The 14,411-nt window shown below is 41.3% G+C and overlaps 1 protein-coding gene across 1 annotated transcript in view; it reads left to right on the top strand.

Moving 5' to 3' along the window:
* IMMP2L (inner mitochondrial membrane peptidase subunit 2) overlaps positions 1–14,411 on the top strand; it is a 1,988,725-nt gene that overhangs the window by 1,481,966 nt on the left and 492,348 nt on the right. The window lies entirely within an intron of this gene.

Genomic DNA, 14,411 nt, shown 5'->3' with positions numbered 1-14,411 from the left:
TGCAGAATCCAACCAGAGGAGCAGCACTTTTAGACCTAATACTATCTAATAGACCTGACAGAATAACAAATCTGCAGGTGGTTGGGCATTTAGGAAATAGCGACCACAATATTGTGCAGTTTCACCTGTCTTTCACTAGGGGGACTTGTCAGGGAGTCACAAAAACATTGAACTTTAGGAAGGCAAAGTTTGACCAGCTTAGAGATGCCCTTAATCTGGTAGACTGGGACAATATCCTCAGAAATGAGAATACAGATAATAAATGGGAAATGTTTAAGAACATCCTAAATAGGCAGTGTAAGCGGTTTATACCTTGTGGGAATAAAAGGACTAGAAATAGGAAAAACCCAATGTGGCTAAACAAAGAAGTAAGACAGGCAATTAACAGTAAAAAGAAAGCATTTGCACTACTAAAGCAGGATGGCACCATTGAAGCTCTAAAAAACTATAGGGAGAAAAATACTTTATCTAAAAAACTAATTAAAGCTGCCAAAAAGGAAACAGAGAAGCACATTGCTAAGGAGAGTAAAACTAATCCCAAACTGTTCTTCAACTATATCAATAGTAAAAGAATAAAAACTGAAAATGTAGGCCCCTTAAAAAATAGTGAGGAAAGAATGGTTGTAGATGACGAGGAAAAAGCTAACATATTAAACACCTTCTTCTCCACGGTATTCACGGTGGAAAATGAAATGCTAGGTGAAATCCCAAGAAACAATGAAAACCCTATATTAAGGGTCACCAATCTAACCCAAGAAGAGGTGCGAAACCGGCTAAATAAGATTAAAATAGATAAATCTCCGGGTCCGGATGGCATACACCCACGAGTACTAAGAGAACTAAGTAATGTAATAGATAAACCATTATTTCTTATTTTTAGTGACTCTATAGCGACAGGGTCTGTTCCGCAGGACTGGCGCATAGCAAATGTGGTGCCAATATTCAAAAAGGGCTCTAAAAGTGAACCTGGAAATTATAGGCCAGTAAGTCTAACCTCTATTGTTGGTAAAATATTTGAAGGGTTTCTGAGGGATGTTATTCTGGATTATCTCAATGAGAATAACTGTTTAACTCCATATCAGCATGGGTTTATGAGAAATCGCTCCTGTCAAACCAATCTAATCAGTTTTTATGAAGAGGTAAGCTATAGACTGGACCACGGTGAGTCATTGGACGTGGTATATCTCGATTTTTCCAAAGCGTTTGATACCGTGCCGCACAAGAGGTTGGTACACAAAATGAGAATGCTTGGTCTGGGGGAAAATGTGTGTAAATGGGTTAGTAACTGGCTTAGTGATAGAAAGCAGAGGGTGGTTATAAATGGTATAGTCTCTAACTGGGTCGCTGTGACCAGTGGGGTACCGCAGGGGTCAGTATTGGGACCTGTTCTCTTCAACATATTCATTAATGATCTGGTAGAAGGTTTACACAGTAAAATATCGATATTCGCAGATGATACAAAACTATGTAAAGCAGTTAATACAAGAGAAGATAGTATTCTGCTACAGATGGATCTGGATAAGTTGGAAACTTGGGCTGAAAGGTGGCAGATGAGGTTTAACAATGATAAATGTAAGGTTATACACATGGGAAGAGGGAATCAATATCACCATTGCACACTGAACGGGAAACCACTGGGTAAATCTGACAGGGAGAAGGACTTGGGGATCCTAGTTAATGATAAACTTACCTGGAGCAGCCAGTGCCAGGCAGCAGCTGCCAAGGCAAACAGGATCATGGGGTGCATTAAAAGAGGTCTGGATACACATGATGAGAGCATTATACTGCCTCTGTACAAATCCCTAGTGAGACCGCACATGGAGTACTGTGTCCAGTTTTGGGCACCGGTGCTCAGGAAGGATATAATGGAACTAGAGAGAGTACAAAGGAGGGCAACAAAATTAATAAAGGGGATGGGAGAACTACAATACCCAGATAGATTAGCGAAATTAGGATTATTTAGTCTAGAAAAAAGACGACTGAGGGGCGATCTAATAACCATGTATAAGTATATAAGGGGACAATACAAATATCTCGCTGAGGATCTGTTTATACCAAGGAAGGTGACGGGCACAAGGGGGCATTCTTTGCGTCTGGAGGAGAGAAGGTTTTTCCACCAACATAGAAGAGGATTCTTTACTGTTAGGGCAGTGAGAATCTGGAATTGCTTGCCTGAGGAGGTGGTGATGGCGAACTCAGTCGAGGGGTTCAAGAGAGGCCTGGATGTCTTCCTGGAGCAGAACAATATTGTATCATACAATTATTAGGTTCTGTAGAAGGACGTAGATCTGGGTATTTATTATGATGGAATATAGGCTGAACTGGATGGACAAATGTCTTTTTTCGGCCTTACTAACTATGTTACTATGTTACTATGTTGGCTAGTCACAAGGTCTATCAGTTCTGGTGCAACAAAAATGACAGCAAAGGTGGCTCATATACTTCATAATAGTGAGAAAATAGATGTCCATGCAAGCACTATGCTATGTATGTTACACAAGTGGGGAAAGGTGGCCCAAAAAATGGTGAAGAGGCCTCGACTTCAATATCGTCATAAGAAGCATTGGCTCAAATTTGCAAAAAAGTACGAAAAGTGGACAGTAGCAGATTGGAAATGGTTGAGTTGGAGCAATGAGACGAAAGTCAAAAGACTAGGTTCTGGTGGGTGCAAATGGGTCTGGAAGAAACAAGGGAAAAGGGGCTAATGGATTGAGGAATTGAAGGAACTGTTAAATTCAGTGGAGGAAGCCTGATGATATGGAGTTGTTTCACAGAAAGGCTTGGATACTTGATCACGATTAGTGGTGGTCTCAGCATTGAGCTATATGTGAGAATCCTACAAGATGAGTTACTTTGCACACTCAAGTACTATGTTATGAAAAGGACTACATAATTTTCCAGCAGGACAACAACCCCAAGCATAAGTCGAGATTGGCAAAGTAATCAAAGTAATGGTTCCGTGACAATGAAGTAGTGGTGCTGGATTGGCCCCTACAGTCCCCAGACCACAATAAAATTGGACACTTGTGGGTAGAGTTGAATAGAAAGCTGTATACATACTCAAGTGAGTCGACCAGTATGCACAATCTTTCAGAGCATGTAGAAGAGACCTGGGATCAAATATTGGTCAACACTAGAGATGAGCAAATATATTCGGCTCCCTCCTTTTTCGGCAACTATAGCGTTTACCAAAGAAGCTGCAGCAGGAACCCGGATGCCTAGAGCGCTCCGATAATCAGGTGCCACAGCTGCATGTGTTGCGGCTGTGTGACAGTCACAACACATGCATGGAGAGCTTATGTGTTGTGAATGTCACACAGCCGTGACACATGCAGCTACGGTGCCAGACAATTGATTATCGGAGCGCTTCGGGAATCTGGGTTCCCGCTGCAGCTACTTCAGTAAGGGCTATAGCTTGCCGAAAAAGGAGGGAGACGAAGATATTCACTAATGTTTAGTCAAGACATGCTTGAGTCTGATCAAGAGCATGCCCAAAAGTATTCAGGCAATGTTGAAAGCCAAAGGTGGATTTTCCAAAATAGTAACAATTAAAATATAGATGATTAGGCACAAAACGCTAACAATGCAGTGACATGGCAAGAATCTGCATAACATCATATACTAAACAGTTGAAAATCATTTTTAGGTATGTGATGGCCTAGATGATTGTCCATAAAATGATGGCAGTCTCATGTTCTTTGCAGTAGTTGGCGGTGAGCTATGGAGCCTCAAAATCAAAAGTTCAAAACATTGCTACAGCAACTCTCTATGACTTGAATCTTTTGGAATATTATTCGCTGACTGAGACTATCATTCTAATTTTTAATGTACTTCAGTGCTGCAATGCAACACTACAATCAGGCATTTTTCAAGCCCTATGAGTAATGTATGGTGCCATTGTACCCTGAATGTTTGTGCCCAGGTCAGCATGAGCTTTATATAAATGTATCTGGATAACTCTATCCTGATAATGAATATTTCCCTGATTATGTTGTAGAATTTTTGTATTTGACTTCATAAATACTTGGCATTTTGGAAGATTACCTACTACAGTGACAAAACCTTACCAATAATTCAAAGACACCAGGATATTTCCCCTGACATATTAATACTTTAATGTTGACAATGTCAAATTTCTGACTTTACTTATGACACATATGAATAATTTTTACTGCTAATGTTGATATTTGCTGTTGAACAAGTATTACTTTTACTCATCATTTTCAGTTTCCCAATGTATCTTTATGAATTTTATAGTCCCTTTAATCCAAAGCTTGCTGCGTTTTGCAAAGCGTAATGCTGCTTATTTTAGATCTTTTTGACGTGACGATCGAGTATGAATGCTAATATTTCAAGTCAACGTGCCATCTCTACACTGTACAGGTAGCTTTAAAACATCAAGCTAAACTGTCTAAGTGATGGTGTGTAAATAGCAGAAATATGTCTCCGTCTTCTTTTTCCATGTAGAAGCAACTTGTATGAGACTAGAGAGAAACTAAGCAGAATAATAATGAGTGGTCATAAATGAAACACACTAAGTCCTTTCATGTAGAGACATATACAGTACTCTATGTATATAGAACATAAGAACATGTCATATCATGATCATCATCAGTAAGACCATAAAAACCTCTACACTGTCTTTTGCCTAATTACATTTATTTTCCTATTCTGAGATTTTGGTATTTTTTATTCTTAAAAACGGAAGCTAAACTGTCATGTGTCCATCCTGAAGTGTACAGCAATGGATGGTATTGTTATACATGCATGCATATATGCATTTCTTCTTTTTCTTTCCATGGATTACCACAGCCAGATCGCAGAGTTAAAACTAGAAAGCTAGTGCTGCTGCAGAAGTGGATTAATACTGATGCACCAATTTTTACGGTGATAAGACAAATCAATGTAGGTTTAAAAGTATTGGAAAAAATTTTAACCTCTTTTCAGATATGATAAGTGGAAATTAGAAAATCTTTTGACATTCAAATGTGGAGATATTTCCCCCAAAAAATTCAGTTTGCAAGAATCTCAATAATGGAAAGTTAGTTATTACTCAGAAAATACACGAGTGAGAGAAGAGAGAGAAGCCCACTGACCATAAGAGCTTACACTTTACAGGCTAGAGGATCCCGCTGACTAGAAAAGTTTACACTCTACAGAAGAGACAGTAAGAGGACTGCACTGATCATAAGAGATTACACTTTACAGGTGAAAGAGGGGACCCCACTGACCATAAGAGATCACAATCCATAGTAAAGAGATAAAGAGCGACAGAGGACCCCATTGACCACAAAAGCTTAAGGTACCGTCACACTAAGCGACGCTGCAGCGATACCAACAACGATGTAGATCGCTGCAGCATCGCTGTTTGGTCGCTGGAGAGCTGTCACACAGACAGCTCTCCAGTGACCAACGATCCCGAGGTCCCCGGTAACCAGGGTAAACATCGGGTTACTAAGCGCAGGGCTGCACTTAGTAACCCGATGTTTACCCTGGTTACCAGCGTAAACGTTAAAAAAACAAACACTACATACTTACCTTCAGCTGTCTGTCCTCCGGCGCTGTGCTTTCCTCTGCACTGTCAGCGCCGGTCAGCCAGAAAGCAGAGCGGTGACGTCACCGCTGTGCTTTCCGGCTGGCTGGCGCTGACACAGGATGCAGGAGGAGTGCAGAGAAGCACAGCGCCGGGGACAGACAGCTGAAGGTAAGTACTGTTTGTTTTTTTAATGTTTACGCTGGTAACCAGGGTAAACATCTGGTTACTAAGCGCGGCCCTGCGCTTAGTAACCCGATGTTTACCCTGGTTACCAGTGAAGACATCGCTGGATCGGTGTCACACACGCCGATCCAGCGATGTCAGCGGGAAGTCCAGCGACGAAATGAAGTTCTGGACTTTCCTCAGCGACCAACGATCTCCCAGCAGGGGCCTGATCGTTGGTCGCTGTCACACATTACGATTTCCTTAACGATATAGTTGCTACGTCACAAAAAGCAACAATATCGTTAACGATATCGTTATGTGTGACGGTACCTTTACACTATACAGGAGAGAGAGGACCCCATTGACAGTAAAAGCTTACACTATACAGGAGAGAGAAGACCCCACTGACCGTTAAAGCTTACACACTACAGGAGAGAGATTATTTAGCTGACTGTAAGAGCTTACACTCTAAAGAAAAGAGAGATAGGACTGCACCAATCATTAGAGATTACACTCTACAGGTGATCGAGGGGACCCCACTGACCATAAGAACTTACACTCCACAGTAGAGATAAAGAGAGACAGGGGACCCCATTGACCTTAAAAGTTTACACTATACAGGAGAGAGGACCCCGTTGACCATAAAAGATTACGCTTTACAATAGAGACATACCCAGTGACTGTGGACTTGAAAAATGACTCTGCCATACAAACTATGTTCCAATAAAAGCTGCCCTTCTGTGACAGCCCAGGAACTGACCACCACTGCAAAAGGTTTGATAATCCATAAGATGTCCTAGCTGCAGGGGAAGCCATGTAGCAGTCAAAATGATATTAGCCTGCTCTCTGATACTTCGGCAGTTTGGGAAATGGTGCTCGACAAGTTTTTTTTGTGAACTGTGAAGTCAATCTCAACATGTTTGAATTTGTAGAAGTATTCTAATAAGCATTGTTGGTGGTGCGAAAGAATCCTAAATATAAATGATGGTACATATAACTGATCATACACCCACCATCCATGGACAATACGGATAACTGCCAGAATAACATAAGAAAAAACAAGGACAGATGCAGTCACTGAATCCACTAAAAAAATACTTTATTACAAAATAATTATAAAATTACATACAACAAACCAAAAACAATGGTGCAGAAGGGACCAGCAGATGACAAAATACATGCCACAAGCAACATAAAAAACACACAGTCACCCAAGGTACGGTGACCCCAACAAAGGTCCAGAACCACCCAGCCAATGAAACAGAGCACACAGCCTCATGCTGGCCACCTCCTAAGCATAAAGTTTACAACAATGCTGCCTAGAGAGGGCTGAATATCAGCATAAGTAATACATAAGAGTATAGTGAGAGGTATGTGGACACAGTGGTCCGCTGTACATATTACCTGCTGTGGCGGGTCCGGACCAGCGTGGGGGACACTGAGACACCCCGACGCGCGTTTCGGTGGATGTACCTTCCTCAGGGGGCGCAAGATGTCATGAGGGCAAGGACCGGTCATTTATAGTGGACCGCAGAGCACAGCGCGCCATGCAGCGTACCCTCCCTCCGCCCCCAGCATCCAGCCAGCACAACCGGAAGTGCGCGGGGCCCCGCGTCAGCCGGAAGTGCATGGCTATAGGCCGGGACGGCAGAAGGAAAGCCGCGCATGCGCGCGTGCATAGAAAGAGAATACGGCGGCCATAGATGGAATGGGCAGAGAAGAGGGCAGGGATATGAAGCGACCAAACGGCCGCAAAAGTAAATAAAACAAAACAAAACGGACACACCGCAGGTCAGGAGGGATCCCAGGTACAAGGTAAAGCATTGACTATAACCAAAACGATCTATATCATAATGACCCAATGACCAGCAAATATTAGGAAACCCATACCAGAACCAAAGATGGAGTACATATAATCTGCCAATGGCACTACCCGCAGTAAACCCAGGACAAATAGTAATAAATAAGCACAATATTAGGCATAAGTAAAACACCTGGTGGTGGCAAATAGCACAATGGTCGCCGCGGCAGAAACAAAGACATATATACAGTACAAAATATAAGTGCATATCATATAGGCATACAAGTTGGTAGAGTCCAAAAAGTACATGTTTCTATAGTCTCATGTCCGCTTGTAAAGCCACGCTTCATTCTTCAAACTGCCAGTATAATATAGGCCACCAGTATCCATAACAGCAACGTATAGAGCTACGGATCCTAAATAACAAAGAATAAAAGAGTTAAAAACAAAATACGAAAAGATGATGCGGAGCGGCAGAAAAACACAGCAGTGTGGTGACTACAGATAGGGGGCAAAACTGATATTCTCGTTCAAGCCCAATGGGCACACTGTATCCAATAACCAGATCCAGCGTGTCTCCAGTTGGCCAAGGCGCTTAAATAAATTCCCTCCGCGGATATTGACATTCAAAATGTCAATACCGCGGACCCTAAAGAGCGAACTATTCCCTTGATGTTTAGTCAGGAAATGCCTAGGAATGGTCTTCAGTAAGGTTGTATCATTCTGGGCACCAGCAGCCTCAATCCCCAGGACGTGCTCCCGAATCCTCACCTTCAGCTGCCTGGTGGTCATCCCGACATAGATCAACCCACACGGGCAGGTAGCGTAATAAATTACGTACCTGGACGTGCAGGTGATGCGTTTCTTGATATTATATTCTTTTGACCCATTAGAGCTCAAAAATGTATCGCATCTATCCATATTCGGGCACGCGACACACCGGCCGCAAGGCACAGAACCCCCCGGAGCCGGTATATTGTCTAGGAAAGTTCTAGGGCCCTGCCCATCATAGTGGCTTTTAGTTAGCAGGTCTCTCAGGTTTCTCGCTCGCCTAAAGGTGAGGAGAGGTCTCTTAGGAAGGAATTTTGCAATGGTGGAATCAGTTTGCAAAATAGGCCAGGCCTTGGTCAATGCCGATCTTACTTTATCAGCCTGGAGGTTATACGTAGTGATAAACCGAAGTTGATCACCGCCATTAGTTCTATCTTCCCCCTGAGGTTTATATAGTAGACGATTACGCGTAGAATATTTGGCCCTGTGATAGGCTTTTTTAATAATCCGTCTACTGTAACCGCGTTCACTAAATCGGTTGGTCAGTTCCATAGCGCGCTTCTCAAAGTCGGAGTCTGTCGAGCAGATCCTCCGTAAACGCAGGAACTGGCCAACCGGTATCGAAGACACCATATGTCTGGGGTGACACGATGATGCGTGCAACACCATATTGGTCGATGTGACCTTCCGAAAGATGTCAGTGTAAATAGCCCCAGACGCATCCTTAGCAACCACTACATCCAGGAAACTAATACTAGACTTATCCCAGACACACGTGAGTCTGATGTTCAGGTCATTACTGCTGAGGCGCTCGATGAACTGTCCCAGGTCGATGGCCTCACCCTGCCAGACAAAAAGGATGTCATCGATGTACCGAACCCAAAAGGGGATACGGTCCATCGATGACAGCCTGTCCGACAGGAAGAGGTCCCTCTCCCACAGCCCCAGGAACAGGTTAGCATAGGCCGGCGCAAAGGCCGCGCCCATGGCTGTCCCCTGGAGCTGCAGGTAGAAGGACCCCTTAAACACAAAGAAATTGTGTGAGAGGGTGAACTCCAGTAGCCTCAGCAGGAGTCCCCTAAGTCCCATGGACAAAGTAGATGTTTCTAGAAAAAACTTAACTGCAGCAATGCCGTCCTTATGTCTGATGCTAGTGTACAGGGACTCGACATCCGCTGAGACTAGTAGAGATTCACCCTCAAAATGGAGGCCATCGACCCGACGGAGCAGCTCACCAGTATCTTTAAGGTACGACGGAAGAACCGTGACAAGGGGCTGGAGGTGGAAATCGATCCAAGAGTTGACGTGCTCGAGATAGTTACCCCTCCCTGAAACTATAGGGCGGCCGGGTGGTGACTTCAGGTCCTTATGGATTTTCGGGAGGAGATAAAAGGTGGCTACGGTTTTTTTTGTGAACTGTGAAGTCAATCTCAACATGTTTGAATTTGTGTGCAACCATGAATTTAATGAAATTCAACTCCAGATTGATCAGCTCATCTGTAATGATCAGACTTTTCTTGTTGATCTGCGAGGATTTGCCTGTTTCTGAGCTGGGACCTGGGGGGTATGCATGCATCATACCTACTCCAGGAAAGAGCCTGAGTAGTGGGCACGGCCAGCTCCATACACTTGTATGGAGCGAGGTTGCGACCAGACTAGTTTCGTGGCCATCCAGTGAGCATGGCCGAATAGAGGGCACAGCCTCGCTGCATACAAGCGTATGGAGCGAGGCTGTGCCCATTAGACTGGCTCTGGCTGGGAGAATGTACAACACATACTGGTCCCAGCTCAGAAACTGGTAAATATTCAAAGTGCATAGTGCATGCGCTGAGGGATCCATAAGTCTGAACTCAGACAGAGTGACTGCAAACACACTTTAAGATAACACACTTGTGGTCAGATTAAAATTACAGCATTGTCTAAGAAGTCTCTTTTTAATTCTTTTCTAATAAAATGCTTTCATGTTCTGCATTTGCCGCTGCTTCAATTGCGCGGTGAAGGACAGCATTCCTAAAACACCTGGCCTTTTTAAGAACTTAACTGTTGTAATAGCCATCTTCTAATATGCATGCTTTGCAAGCATTCTGATAAATGCCGAACATTAGCGAGCGTATAGCTCTCTCCCGATCACCGCTTATTATTGCTAATAAATTTAATCTGTTTTATAATGGAATTGTCTTCTTTTTCTTCAATGAAGCAGAAATTTACCTGACGTGTTGTGCAGAGCAGCTATTAAAAAGTATATAAGAAGCTGCCTGGCTGGATAAATCACTGTGAAACTTAAATGGAAACATGACAGATGTTTATTAAGGCCGGTCTGGAGGTGCCGGTGTGGGTACGAATTACAATTAGAACTTCAAGTCTTGATTAATCAAACAAATTGTTACATGGTCATCAGGGCTTACTAAAGCTATTGTGACAGTTCATCTTCTTGACTAGTAGATACTAATAAGAAGAATACTCCGGATCTATCTCCTAGATACACTGCACATTCACATATGGGGCTATGCTCTCCATATGCTCAATCCATGCTGTCAACACCTGTATTCCTGCTGTTGAATGAGTTGTTTTTCAGGCGCTGCAATGTGCTGCTCATTGATAGGTAATGAATGTATTGCGTTTTAATTCTTCCAAAAGAATTCAGCAGTTAAATGAAACAGAGCTATCCTAAGTACAATTTCCTTATACACTTAAATGAATCTGTTACCAGGTTTTTTTTCTGCCTATTCGTAGTCTATAAAATTCACCACACACTCTGTTCATATGGGGAAGCAGAAAAATAACAATTTTATTACACGCGGTGACAACAACAAAATAATTGTCAAGCAGAAAAAAAGATTTAGAGTGACTATACTCAGGGACGTTTCAACCTATCCAAGGCCGTACTCAATATGTCGCTGCAAATGTGTCCGACATTGCAGTCAATGGCGGCTGTAACAGACTACGTTATGCCGCGGTGTAACGTAGTCCATCTAACGGACTGCCTTGACGCAATGTGAACCAAGTCTAACAAGTTGACTCTGTATTGCACTGACTTTACAATGTAAATATTCTTTGTCATTCTGTTTTCATTGGGATTATGAGATGTTTTTCATTTTTGTTGTACTCCTCCTACTTCATTCACTGTCAAACTATACTATGTGAACACGACATTTATGGTATTTTCTTCTTTTGCACCGTGTATTGAATAAAGCCATGGATAGGTCGAAACGTCCCTGAGTGTAGGGACAATTATTTTGTTGTTGTCACAGAGTGTAATAAAATTGTTATTTTTCTGCATCACCATATGTGTGGTGAAATTTATATTGAATTTCGCTTTGTGACAGAGGGCAGGTCAATGCTTCCTACTTATTCATGGAGTATAACAATGTTGGACTAGAGACTCTTATTCAAGCAATGAGTCACTTACTTAACTGTTTTGTGCAATTTTGATAAAATCACTATTTTATCAGCAGATTATCAATCGAGGACTAGTAAATCTGCTGCCAGGTAGTCAAATATATTCATGAGCTCTGTTGCCTGCCACTTATTGGCAACTTTCTGCCTGTGCACAGCGTACACAGAAAGATATTAATCAATGGTGGGGGTAGGGTTATACCGAGCTCAGCATTTAGAGAACTGGTAGATCTCAAGCCGATAACACATGGATTATATTAAAAACACAAAACGGAGCCCAGGAAGTGACACATCGCTTGAATCAGGTTCTCTGTCTCTACATTATGTTATTCTTGGATCTGGAAGCTAAAATCTGGTGCCAGGTTCCAATGAAGCTAATAGTATACCAGTTTGTGCCAGATCTCTGTAAGAGTAGCATCATGAATTAATTAGCTTAAAAGAAATTGTAAGCAAAACTTTGGATTTTCTTTTTTCGCATGTTTGCTACTTGATCTACTGGATGATCCCCAAAAAGTCCTTTAGGGGCCAATCAATATTAGCTGTTGCTCCATCCACTAATAAAGCATTCTGAAGTGAGCTGGAAGACATTCCGAATACTTTACTTGTGTCTTCGCATATTGGTCATACATCGTTTGGCTCCAGGTTCAGCACTTTAGAATGTGCAAACGTCTGGAAGGTTTTTCTATCCTTTTGAGGGAACTGTGAGATACTGAAATGCGTAGAGTAAGCCACCCATAAAGGAGGCTTAGTAACAGTTCAATATATAAGAGGCATGCAGAATTATATGCAGCATATATTTGTATTTTTTTTGTCTTCAGTTAAATGGCTTTAGTTACTTTGTATATAACGTACATGTCATAAAAATAATTCTAGGATAAAATATATCTTCTGTACGTACTAGAAGACTTTTGATCTTTGACACGTAATATTTTTGTGTTTAATGCTGCTATTATGTGTTTTCTAGGCATTCCTTCCAAAGTACACCAATGTTATTACTTTAATTTGCTCCGTCTGCGATGCTACCTTCTGTTAGCCTGTGTCCTGTGAGGCCTCTACCACGGCAATCATGATATCGCACACATATCATCAAGAGAGCTCATTTAAATTTTAATGAGCACATGCTGCGTCAGGTTGTGTGCCCAATTAAAGCTTTTGCCATTGGGATAGTGAGACATTTTTCCCGAGATTACATTTCTCCACAGTGCTCTGCGCTTTACATTGTGTACTGCTGGTCTCCAACCCGTGACTGTTGCCTACAAACCAACAGCCTGAAAATTTTCATTTAATGTATTCGTTAAAGGCATTGTCTAATTTGCCACTATAGAAACTAATATACAACGTGCTTCCTACAGAAAAAAAAGCATTTGAACTTTGTTTTTCTTTCAAGTTTTGTTTGCTCTCTTGAACTTTTTAAAATAACATTTTAATGGGGTTTTCATATGTTGATAAAAACTGCTCGTTTAACAATGCAGTAACATGGCGAGAATCTGCATAACTAACCATATGCTAAATAGCTGCAAGTCAAATTTATGTATGAGATTTACATATGAGATAGCCAAGATGATTGTCTATAAAATGATGGTAGCCTCATGTTCGAAGATTTAGTGGATGGTGAGATATGGAGCCCGAAGGTCAAAAATTGACAACGTTGTTACCCTTTTGTTAAGCCAGTGTATATTAGTAAATGTATTTATTCTACTTTTACAAACCATTCAGAATCATCTTCTAATGATAAACCGCCCAAATTTACAAATTTGTCTCCGCAACCAATGTTTGTTTTTACATTTGCATGTTTCCCTCCTTTTCTTCCAAGAGCCATAACTTTTTTTAAAACTTTCCTTTGATATAGCTTGAGGGATATTTTGCTTTCTTATAATGGGCTGAAAATTCCAAGTGGGATGAAATAGTACAAAAAGTGAAATTCCAACATTTTAGTTCTGTTTTCATGGTATTTTTTGCATAGTAAAAATTACTTGGAAACTTGATTCTCTGGGTAATTATGATTACAGTGATATCAAACATGCATTTGTTTTTATTATTTAAGTGTTGATATAAATTCAGAAATTTGTAAAACACAAATAAATAAATACATTTTAATTTGTGTCACCATGTTCCACCAGTACAGCCTTGTGAAGACTTGTTCTTACTGATGGTGAACTGATGGTTTTAATAGTAACAATTTGCGATATATGCAATATTTCAATTGCATTTTATTGTATTTTTAGAGGGGAGAACTGACATCAAAGCCACAATTCTGGCGTCTCTCATTTATTTATTTTTCTTTACAGAATTTACTGTATGGTATTAATCCATTTGAAATTTTGATAGACCAGACTTTTACAAACACGGCCATGCCAAATGTTTATTTATATTTTTTATTTTATTTTTTAAATATTTTTAAAAGCTTGTTTTCAAATGTCTTGCTTAATTTTTTAGTCCTTTTAAACGACTTGAAACTGAGATTGATCACTTATCTTATATTCTGCAATGCAGTAGAGCAGTGGTTAGTATAAATCACAGCCTTAGATGAAGCTTAGCCTGTGGCTGAGCTTCACATGAGAAGATGGCAGCTGGTGTATGCAGATTGGCAACTGCTTAATTAAATGTTACTGTCAAAGTTTGACAGCAACATTTAAATTGTCAACAGCAGCAATCTGAGCCCATCTTGCACTCCTGCTGTTATAGGCACATCCCTGCTGTGTAATATCTACCACATGTAGGAGCATCTCAACCTCTGAGCCG

Source organism: Ranitomeya imitator, chromosome 4, assembly GCF_032444005.1.
Source record: "Ranitomeya imitator isolate aRanImi1 chromosome 4, aRanImi1.pri, whole genome shotgun sequence".
In the NCBI taxonomy this organism is placed as follows: Eukaryota; Metazoa; Chordata; class Amphibia; order Anura; family Dendrobatidae; genus Ranitomeya; species Ranitomeya imitator.
This window is presented reverse-complemented; position numbering and strand designations above follow the sequence as displayed.